We start from the raw sequence: 10,119 nt of genomic DNA, 5'->3' as shown, positions 1-10,119 counted from the left end.
AAATGAGGAATTGGGGCTGAATATTCTCCAAGGCTCCTTCCAACGCAGATTCTATGATTCTGGTAGAGTCATAAGTCAGCTAGCACTTATTAATCACCTGCTGTATGCCAGGGGATGCAAAGAAAGGCAGAAGCCCTACCCCCAAGGAGTTTCTGGTCTAATGGGGAGGCAATCCAGGCAGGATGAGTTGGAGAGAGCAGAAGTGCTTCTCGTAGGAGTTGGGACACAAAGGAAGCTGCTGAGGAGGTCGCAGGTGAAGCCCTTGCTTGTGCAAACAGGCCCTACTCCCTCACAGAGTCCTCCGGAGAGGTGTCAAGGCCCCAAACCCAAACCAGCCCCGTCCTGTATCTCAGGCTGGGGTGGTCACCGCCTGCCCTCCACTTCACCTAGTGGAGGGTGGGGGTCTGCAGACCCAGGAATAGCCTGCTCTCTGGCCAGGGCTGAACAAAAGGGTCCTCAATCTGGGAGGCCTTCCAGAGAGCACAAGCTCTGCCAACAGGGGGGTGCCACTTTGGCCAACAATGTGGGAGGGTGCCAGCCATCCTCCCAGGGCATTGGGGCAAATGAAGCTTCTCCCCAGACGTCCCCACAGGGACCTCACCCCAGGCACTCAGTACCAGGCTCAGCCTCTGGCGTGGTCATCAGTCTGCCAATTCACCCACAAGCACTCATTAATTGCCCACTACACTGGGTGCACAAAGACCTCAGTGAGATGGGCTCTAGTCTACCCAGGAGAAACCGCTTGGACCCCCAGAGGTATATAAAAATAGATAATAACAAATTATAATAACTAATAAAAATATAATATATTAATTATAATATAAATATATAGCATATACATATATAATATATAATATATAAAAATAGATAATAACAAATTATAATAACTAATAAAAATATAATATATTAATTATAATATAAATATATAGCACATACATATATAATATATTGTAATAAATTAAAAATATATTAATGATAATATATAAATAATACAATAAATATATAATAAATTGTAATAAATAATACACTTTAAAATATGCAGCATTGAAGGTATATATAATCTCCTTTGATTCCTTCCACAACAGCCCTCTAGAAAATGCTATTATTGCCTTTATTTTAAAGGTGAGGAAATGGAGTATTTGCCCAGAATCGCACAATTAGTCAGTGTTTAAGGCAGCGGGGCCCCCAGGTCTTCCTCCCTCTATTTACTATGTCGCAAAGTAGATATTAAACTGTCAAAGTAGATATAAACAAGATGGAAGGTGATGGAGAAGGCCCCGGAATCGGGGAGCTCTGGGAAGGCTTCGTGTAGGAGCCGAGCCCAGCTGGACCGTGGGAGACCCGAGCCGACGTGGTGAGAGCAAGAACAAGGAGCCAGAGGCCTGCCAGCCAGGACCCAGGACACCAGCTGGGGCAGACGTCTCATGGGACGCTCCCTCGTTTCTCACTAGGCCATGAGGGGGGATGGATCTTGATGATTGACTTCTCTCCTGGGACCCTGCCCAACGTGCCAACTCCCCGGGCCCACCTCCAGTGCCCATGCCAGTGCCGGCTGCTTGCCAGGTTGCAGATGTGTTGAAGTAGGAGATGGCAGTCCTCCAGGGCCAAATTAGAGGTTATTGGAAGCAGGAGGTGAAGTGGGGGCCAGAGGTGGTGCCGTGGAGAGAGCTCAGGGCTACTTCAAGCACCAGCCGGGGGGGCATGGCCGGGAGGCCCCAAGCCCTGATGCCAGTACCGGGCACCGTGCTAAGCACTGGAGGTGCTTCACACGAAATGAAAGACGGTCCTCCAGGAGCTTCTGTTCTTAGGGGGGAGCCAGCTCAAGAAAGCAAGCTGAGGGTGGGGAAGGGAGGAGAAGGTGCCCACGCTGGGCAGGGGCATTCGGCAGCCTCCCAGGGTACCCTACCGAGAGCACCAGAGGCGATTTTCCCACCGTGCTCTGCACTCACTGGACCCCGATTGGAAACCGAGTTTGTTCATTTTTCGGCCGTGTCCACATTTGGGGCCTTTCTCAGAAGAAAGGCTGCAGTGGTTTGCCATGCCTTCTCCAGCTCATTTTGCAGACAAGGAAATGGGCAGGCTGGGGTAAGTGACCAGGCCAGGGTCACCCAGCTAGAGTCTGAGGCTGGATTTGGATCCAGGTTTCCTGTCCGCCCCCCACACTAGACCCTGTTTTAACTGAGCCCTGATTTGTTGGAACGACCCGACCAGGAGGGAAGTGTGGCCCAGGGGAGGGATTGCTGGCTTGGGAATAAGCTCTCAAGGGGATGACGGACTGACTGGGTAACTGGGGGCAAAGCCCTCACCCTCTGAGCCTCAGTTTACTCCACTGTGAAAGGCTGGGGCTGATGCTGTGATTCTATCAGGAGGAAGAGTCCCAGAGAGCCTTGGGAGCGACCCGGGGAACCCCCGTGCCATTGGATGGCTCTGGGCGGCCGAGGCCCTCCTCCAGCAGTGCCCCCCATGCCACGGCCTCCGGGTCCCAGCAGACACGCCGGCGGGGAGGGACGTGTCCGGGCTGGCGGCCGCTGGGAGGGGGCTGGGGGAGCACACAGCCGTGAGGAAAGGCCACTGTCCGGCCTGGTGGGCGCTGCCACCTCAGGCACTGCGGGGCTTCTCGGACCTCACCTTGGGCCTCTGATCTTCAAAGATCCTCTGGGCCACTTCCCTTTCTGAATGAGTGCATTTGACCCACTTAAATGCGCGGGCCCTTTGGAGCCCCCTCCCCAGTCTCCTCACACCCCCACCTGGGCATCTTCTTCCAAAGCCCACCCTGGTTTGATCGGCGCAGTGTGAAAACAGACCCTTGCCCACAGGTCAGCCGCCCCCCCTCCCCCCGGCTGAGAGCAGAGGGCTGCAGCCCGCAAGCTTCTGGGGCTTCCTCTCCCCTCCCCCTCGGGACCCTCAGCCCCTCTTTGAGAATCACCAGGGCTCTGTCCCATTGGCCCACCCCTGGTTTGGACAGCCGCTCGTAAGGACGTGCCCTTGCCTCCAGCTAAGCTCCATCTCTTCCACCGAAAAGGACGGAGGGAATACGGACCCCAGGGACTGGACCCCAGATGGGGGAGGGGGGGGGGCGTCCCTGCCCTCACAGAAGGTCACGGCGTCCAGCCCGAACGGGCAAATCCGCGGAGCAGAAGAACAAGGGCGGCTAAATGCCCCATTCGTCACGTTAAAGGCATTGTGGCTGAGCAGCGCTCCGGGCCGGGCCCGGGCAATCCCCCCTCACTTTTCAAAAGGGGAAGAGGGTCCCCACTGGAATTCTGGAGCCGGGGAGTGAATGGCTGGTTTTTGAGGCTTAGAACAGACCAAGGGAGGGAGGGAAATGGCGGGCCCAGGCTCAAAGGGAAAAGGCGGGCCCAGGCTCAGGGGTCATCTGGCTCAGTCCTCGATGCCCAGGGTTAGAGCATCATAGGTCAAGCGCTGGGAGGAGCCTCAGGGCCATCTGGTCCAAGCTCTTCATCCAACAGAGGAGGAAGCGAGGGCCAGGGAGGCTCACGGAAAACCTTCAGCCGGGGCCCGGGACAGGCGGCCGGACCAGCACTTCAGCGAGGCCTTTGTCTCTGAGGGGAAACTGGCCGCAGCCCGGTTTTATTAGGAGAATCTGGGAGGGGGCATCTCCCGGCCCAGAATTTCCGAGGGACCGGCCAGTGCGAGCCGTCCTTGAGAAAACAGCCCCATCCCAACCATGGGCCCCCAGCCTTTCCCGAAGGGCCCCCAGGTGGAGATGGGGCAGTCCCGGGCCGAGTCTAGACTGTGCTCCCCAGGGCGCTTGGGCAGGCAGAGGAAGCCTCGCCCTGAGATTTTTGCACTCCGTGACTCACGTATCACACACAGAGGCCATTTCAGACGGAGGGATTGCCAGCTGAATGCCCTGGGCTCGAACAACCCCAGGAAGCCACTCCCCAGTCCTGTGCCTCAGTGTCCCCATCTGTAAAATAAGTGGGTCAGACTTGGACTGGCCCCAGACTCCCCCGAGGGGAGGAGGCTGAGTGGTCTTTCCCGGCCCTCTGCCCCAGTCTCCATCCCACTCCAGGAAGGGGGAGGGCGGGACAAGGTGCCTCTTCTCCCTTCACCCCAAAACCTCCCCCAGAAACACAAACCCGCGTGTGTGCTCCTGCTCCTGTCCCCAGGACACACGGGGCTGATACAGAAAGCCCGAGATAAGCACCAGGGATTTCTTTCGGTGTCTGGTTCGGGCCCCAGATTCTCTCCAGGAACCTGAGAGCCTTTGGCAGGAGCTTGGCTTGAAAGCTGAGCTCAGGCTCGGAGTCCCTCGGCAACCAACCTCCCGGCCCAGAGAAGTCCTGGCTCTCCCTCCTCACAGCACGGCTTCATGGGAAATGGGGAGCCCCGTGACCCTGCTCCTCCGCCCCCCCCACCTTGACCGTGGGCATCCAGGGTGACCCCTAAGGTTCTGTCCAGCCTGGACCCTCTCAATCTCCATGGGGCCAGGCAGGACGACCCCCAGAGTCCTCTCCAGTGCCAGCCCTCGGGTCCTAGACCACCTCCCCAGTTGGCTGGGGACCTTTTTCAAGCCTTTAGTATTCAGTGACTAACCGCCAAGGCAATCCTGGACCAGCCCACCTCCCTGTGGATCAGTGATGTTCTTAGTGAACCCTCTCAGGCCTCTCTTTATCCCAAGGAATACGCTCTAGGCTCCTTATACCCCCCCCACTCCCACCCAACTTTGTCCCTGGCTTTTGGGTTTCCTGGTTCCTTAGACTCTGAGACATGCTCTTTGTGGTCTCGTAGCATCCCTAGAAAAGCTCCTCGCTAAGACAATGACAAGCCAGCCAGCTGGGGCAGCCCAGAACAGCATCCCAGAGGCCCGGGGGAAGGGTGGCCGGAACCCAGCTCCCTTCCTTGGCTGCAGCAGCGGGAGGCCACGGGGGTGGAAGACGGCGTGCATTTGCAGATGCTGGTGTGGGCTCCGCTATTGCGCCTTCCTCGCTTTTTAGAAAAACCTTTGTTCCGAGGCAAGGGCTTGGTGAGGGAGCAGGACGTTTTTATAACTGAACGGGACACAACAAGGGGGAGCCATCAAAATAAAAGCAAATTTTCCAAAAGAGAAAGGGCTGTGAAATTTGCCAGATATAATCCAATGCTTTCCTGCCAATCCCATCGCAGCTAATGGAGCTAGAAAGCCATTGAAGTCACCAGCAGGAGAGAAAGCCCATGTTTCTCTTACTGCGGATTTGGAAAATGATTACATATCCTCTTAAAGCAGACATCCAATTATGGTCCCTCTGCTGCTCAAGGAACTTCAACGGCTCCCTGCGGCCTTTAGAATAAAAAAGTATTCTCCTGTTTAGCATTGAAGGTCCCCTCCTTTCATGGGGTCTATGGTTCCACTAAACCAGCTTTTTTGCTATATGGGACAAGTCTATTCTACCTCCAAGTAAGGTGAATTACAAGATTTGGTCGTGGGTGAGAGACCATTCTCCGTCCATCTCTGTGCCGTTCAATAAACTGGGCCAAGGCTGGGAAGGGGAATGTTCTTTTGTTCTCATGTTCTCATTTTTTTCCTTAAAAGTCCCTGGATGTGCAAGTATGGTGGAGGAGGGGCCCCATTGTCTTTCTCCCTAGACCGTTAATTCTAGAACAAGAAGGGACCCCTTAACCTTGCACACTTGCCAAGAGTGTTCATTATATTGTTGTGAACAGGAAGCAAGAGGAAGGCCTCCGAGTCAAGAAGACGACCCGAGTTCAAGCCCAGCCCAGATACCTCCTGGCCATGGGATCAGCGCTCCAGGCAATTCTATAGGACTATTCTAAGCTGTAAGAGAGCTGCTGAACTCCATTGGGGAAGGGAAGCTCATCACCAGAAGTCTCCTCCAACAGTGACCCAACAGATCCAGATCTTCCTTTCCTTACCTCCTTAAAAAAATCCTTGGGATTAAACAGGAAAATAGGAGCTGGGTACTAGCATAGTTAGGTGAACTCATAACTAGTTGGATAACTAGATCCAAGAAATGACGATTCATGCATGACTGTCAGCCCAGAGGCTCCTGGGTCGTCGGGGTACTGTCCCAGTCCTTGTATCTGTTCAATGGCTTGGGTGAAGTACTGGAGATGATCAAATTTGTGAATAATGGGAAGCTAAGGGAGGGAGAACTAACGTATTAGACGGCAGCAGTGTGATCTAGAAAGATGCTCATAGGCTAGGAAGATGGCCTAGAACTCACCAGATTGAATTTGTAAAAGTTGATCACTTAGGGTCAAAAAAAATCAGTTGCACAAGTTTGAGATGGAGAGACTCCACTAGACAGAAGTGTTTGCAATTTTATATTTGATAACAAGTCTAATGTTAGTCGACAGTGAAACATATTACTGAAAAAAATTAAATTAATCTCAGGCACATTTATTGGAGTATGATATTTGTAAATACCTTAAAAGGCCATTTAGGGAAGCTAGTGGTTCAAAGGGCTTGGAGAAGTAGACTCATTTTCCTGACACTTACTAGTTGTGTCACCCTAGACAAATCACTTAACCCTGTTTGCCTCAGTTTTTCTCACCTGGAAAATGGGCTGGAGAAGGAAATTAAAACCGCTTTAATATCTTTGTCAAGAAAACTCCAAATTGGATCATGAAAAATCATCCCTTCCTTTCTAACCCTCCTATAATCATCTTGCTTTAGTCCCATTTAGAGTCTGATCTGTACTCTTGGAAATCTTCGAATTTAGATTCTCTGTATACATTCTCTCGTGACCCCGCTCCACTCAGCGGCCATAATAATCACAGATCCAAATGCGCCACTCCTCTCAGAAATCTTCCGTGGTTCCCACTGCCACTCGAATAAAGTACACTCCTCACCCTGACCTCCATAATCCCGCTCGAGCCCACTTTCCCAGAATCATTTCCAGATCATTTCCTAGTCTTTTGAGGCAAAACAACCTATTTACTTTTCTCTGAACTTTCTTTTCCATCGGCCACCCTGATGACTTCAGACAGGCGGTCTGCCATGCCTGGGATGCCCTCCCTCTTCATCGGCCCTTCTCATAATCCTTAGCTTCCTTCAAGGCTCAGATCAGGTTTCATATCTTCCAGGAAATCTTTTCTGATTCTCAGAGTCAGGACTCTCTTCCTCCTCAGATTACCTTTCGTTTACATTTACACCCCTTATTTACTCCATCCTCTCCTGGAAAGGATGCAAGTTTTTTAAGAACAGGGACTGTTTTTTATTTGTGTTTTTGGATTCCTGGGGCCCATCACAGTGCCCGGCCTATCGTATAAGTGTCTGAATGAATGAAGAAATGAGTGTATCATGAGGCTATTCTAAAAGCACCAAAGATACAAACATGAAAAGTGAGCTAGACCTTGACTTTCAGGAGTTTATCTTCCAACAGGAAAAGACAACATCTGACCAGGGGAGGGTCATAAATGAAATCTTTGATTTAGCACCTGCTGCAGGTGGAAGAAACACTGCCAAAGTCAGGTAGTAAGAGACAGAGGCAGGAATAGAACCCGTGTCTGATTATTCTTTTCCGGAGGTGGTTTATACTATTGAATTTGAAGGAAAATCCTTGCTTCTGCCATTCAATACCTATGACATCTTGGGCAAGTCACTAAACTGGGGGTTAGTTTCACTCCCCTCCTCAATAGGCTCCAGGGGCTCCCTATGACTTCATCCTTAAATAGTCCCTTCTGATATTCAGTATTTTAAAAATGTTTCTTTTGACTCCGATGTTTGTATTTCAACGTGTCCTCAGTTCTGGTCTTTCCATCAGGAATACTTGGAAGTCCTTTGTTTTATGAAATGTTCATTCTTTTAGGACCAAATAAAAACCACAATATTGGGATTTCGGTCCCCTCCAGCCCTTACCAAACTTTACTTCCTGTCACTCCAACTCCAGGGTTTTATCCACCAGTCTCCGGAAAGTAGGAACTGCTTCATATTTGTTTGGACAATCCCTGGGAGAGAGAGGAAGCATACAGTGGGAGCTTAATAAGTGCTCCTTCACTGAGCCATTCCACCAGGTGCTAAGATTGATATTCAGAGTCCTCCCCAAATCTGACTTGCACATTTGAGTAAACATTCTCTGGACCAGATTAGACATAAAACTCTCCGCTGAACTCTGGGAGAGATTAGATAAGAAAGCCTTTCTGCCCCTTCACCTCCCCCCCCTCCCCCCAGGGCTTACTGTTTACTACTGGGAGAAGACCCAAATACAGATAACTGAAATTCTCCTCGATAGAGTGGTGCCTTAGGGAAGGATTAGACTCTGAGCAGGGAGAGGAAATGGGGGCAGGGAAGCTCCCATGAGCACTGGCATGTTGTCCAACCTTTAGAATGGGAACAAGACCTGCTCACACCTGTCTCTGCCTTCCCAGCTTAGTCCTGGAGAAGGCCCAGAGCCAGGGGAGTGGACGCCTGCTCCCGGCCCATGGCTGAGCCAGTCCCGAGTTTAGACCCCAAGAAAGCGAATCAGTGGAAAAGGAAGGGACTGTGGGCCCCCGCTTCCTCGCCCTCTTGACCCCTGGGATTTCCCTTTGCTCCTATTCTCAGAAGGAAAGGCGCACACCCTATCTGATCCCATAAACGTTAATCATCCACAGAGCAGTGGGCTGGGAATCATGAAGACTTCACTTCAAGAGTTCAAATCCAGCCTCAGATATTACCCAGCTTCGTGACCCCGGGCAAGTCCCTTCAATAATGCTCCATTTTCCTCATCTGGAGAAAGAGCAAACAGCCTACTAGGTGTGGATAGTGGCTCAGGGAAGAAAGTGCTGGTCCAGAGTTCTGAGTTCAAATCCCACCTCAGATACTCACTGTGTGACTGTGGGCAAGTCACTTACTCTCCACTGGAGAAGGAGATGGCAAACTACTCCAGCTTCTTTACCAAGAAGACCCCAGTAGAAATCTACAGACAGTATGTTCCACAGGGTCACGAGGAGTCAGAAAGGACTGAATGATTGGACAATTATGCTGAGTGCTGGGACTGTAATGAATGACAATTAATTAATAATTAAATAATAAAGACAGTCCTGGTCCTCCGGAAGCTTACAGTCTAACAAAGGAAACAGTGGGAAAGCAAGATGGCACCCAGAAGCTTGGGGACATCCTTGGCTTTCGAATCACTTGCTTTACATCAACCAATCAATAGACATTTATTAAGCACCTACTGTACACATCCTATGTTACATCTTTACATTCAGCAGCAGAAGAATGGCCCAAACTGAAAGTGGGAGCAGTGGGTAGAAATTGCAAAAAGATAAAGGTGTGGGCTCAGTGTCTGGAAAAACTGGCCTTGCTGGTTGTTCCGAACCTGGAGAAGGAGCCAAAGGCATTGTGGAAGGGAGGTTTGGTGTGGGCTTCTGGGCTCTGATGAGATTGGGAGCAGGAAGGCAGTGGGTCTGTGCCCCAGGGATAGAGGGGGCACCAGAGCTGTGATTTCACTGGTCTAGGGAACTCCAGGTAAGGAAAAGCCCTCCACCAGCCACCTGGAGGCTGGCCAAGGGGCACTAAGACCTCGATTGCCTTGCATGGGGTCACTCAGCTAGGATGTGTAGGACTTGAACTCTGCTCTTTCTGATCCCAAGGCAAGCTCTATCCAGGGCCTTCTTATGCCCCTTCTGGCCTCCCCAAGGCTCCCTCCTCACCTTTTTCTTGGAACGCAATAACCGGCTCATCTCCCCACTTTGCTGTCTAGGCTTGGGGGGGGTCTCAGAATTCCATCAGCTCCTGCTCCCTTCCGTCAGCCAAAGTACGGGGACAGGGCCACCAACCGGAGCCGGAACTAGGGCGAGGTACGTGGTACTTTTACTCAGGGCCCGCTAGGATGAAGAAAGGCAGTTCAGAGACCCCATCTTTCTGTGGCCTTAAGGCAACAACTGGAGGAAAGGAGGGTGGATCCCCCAGCGGGTGAGGGAAGAGAGAGAAATGTCTGGTGGGCTCAGAGACAGAAGCAGCTGGGACAGACACTCTTTGTTCTAGACGGAAGCTGGACCATCCTCTGCCCCCACTGCTGTCCCATAAACTCCAGGCCTCAAGAGTCGGGAGCTCTCAGAGCCGACCTAGTCCAGTGCCCTCACTTCCCAAGGCCCAGAGGCAGCGATTTGGGAAGGTCCCGGAGCCCACATGCCCTGCAGGTCCAGGAGGGTGAAGGGCAGGTGGTC

The sequence above is a fragment of the Antechinus flavipes genome, chromosome 4, assembly GCF_016432865.1.
Source record: "Antechinus flavipes isolate AdamAnt ecotype Samford, QLD, Australia chromosome 4, AdamAnt_v2, whole genome shotgun sequence".
NCBI classification, from domain to species: Eukaryota; Metazoa; Chordata; class Mammalia; order Dasyuromorphia; family Dasyuridae; genus Antechinus; species Antechinus flavipes.
The sequence above is the reverse complement of the archived record's forward strand: the minus strand, read 5'-3'. Positions refer to the sequence as shown.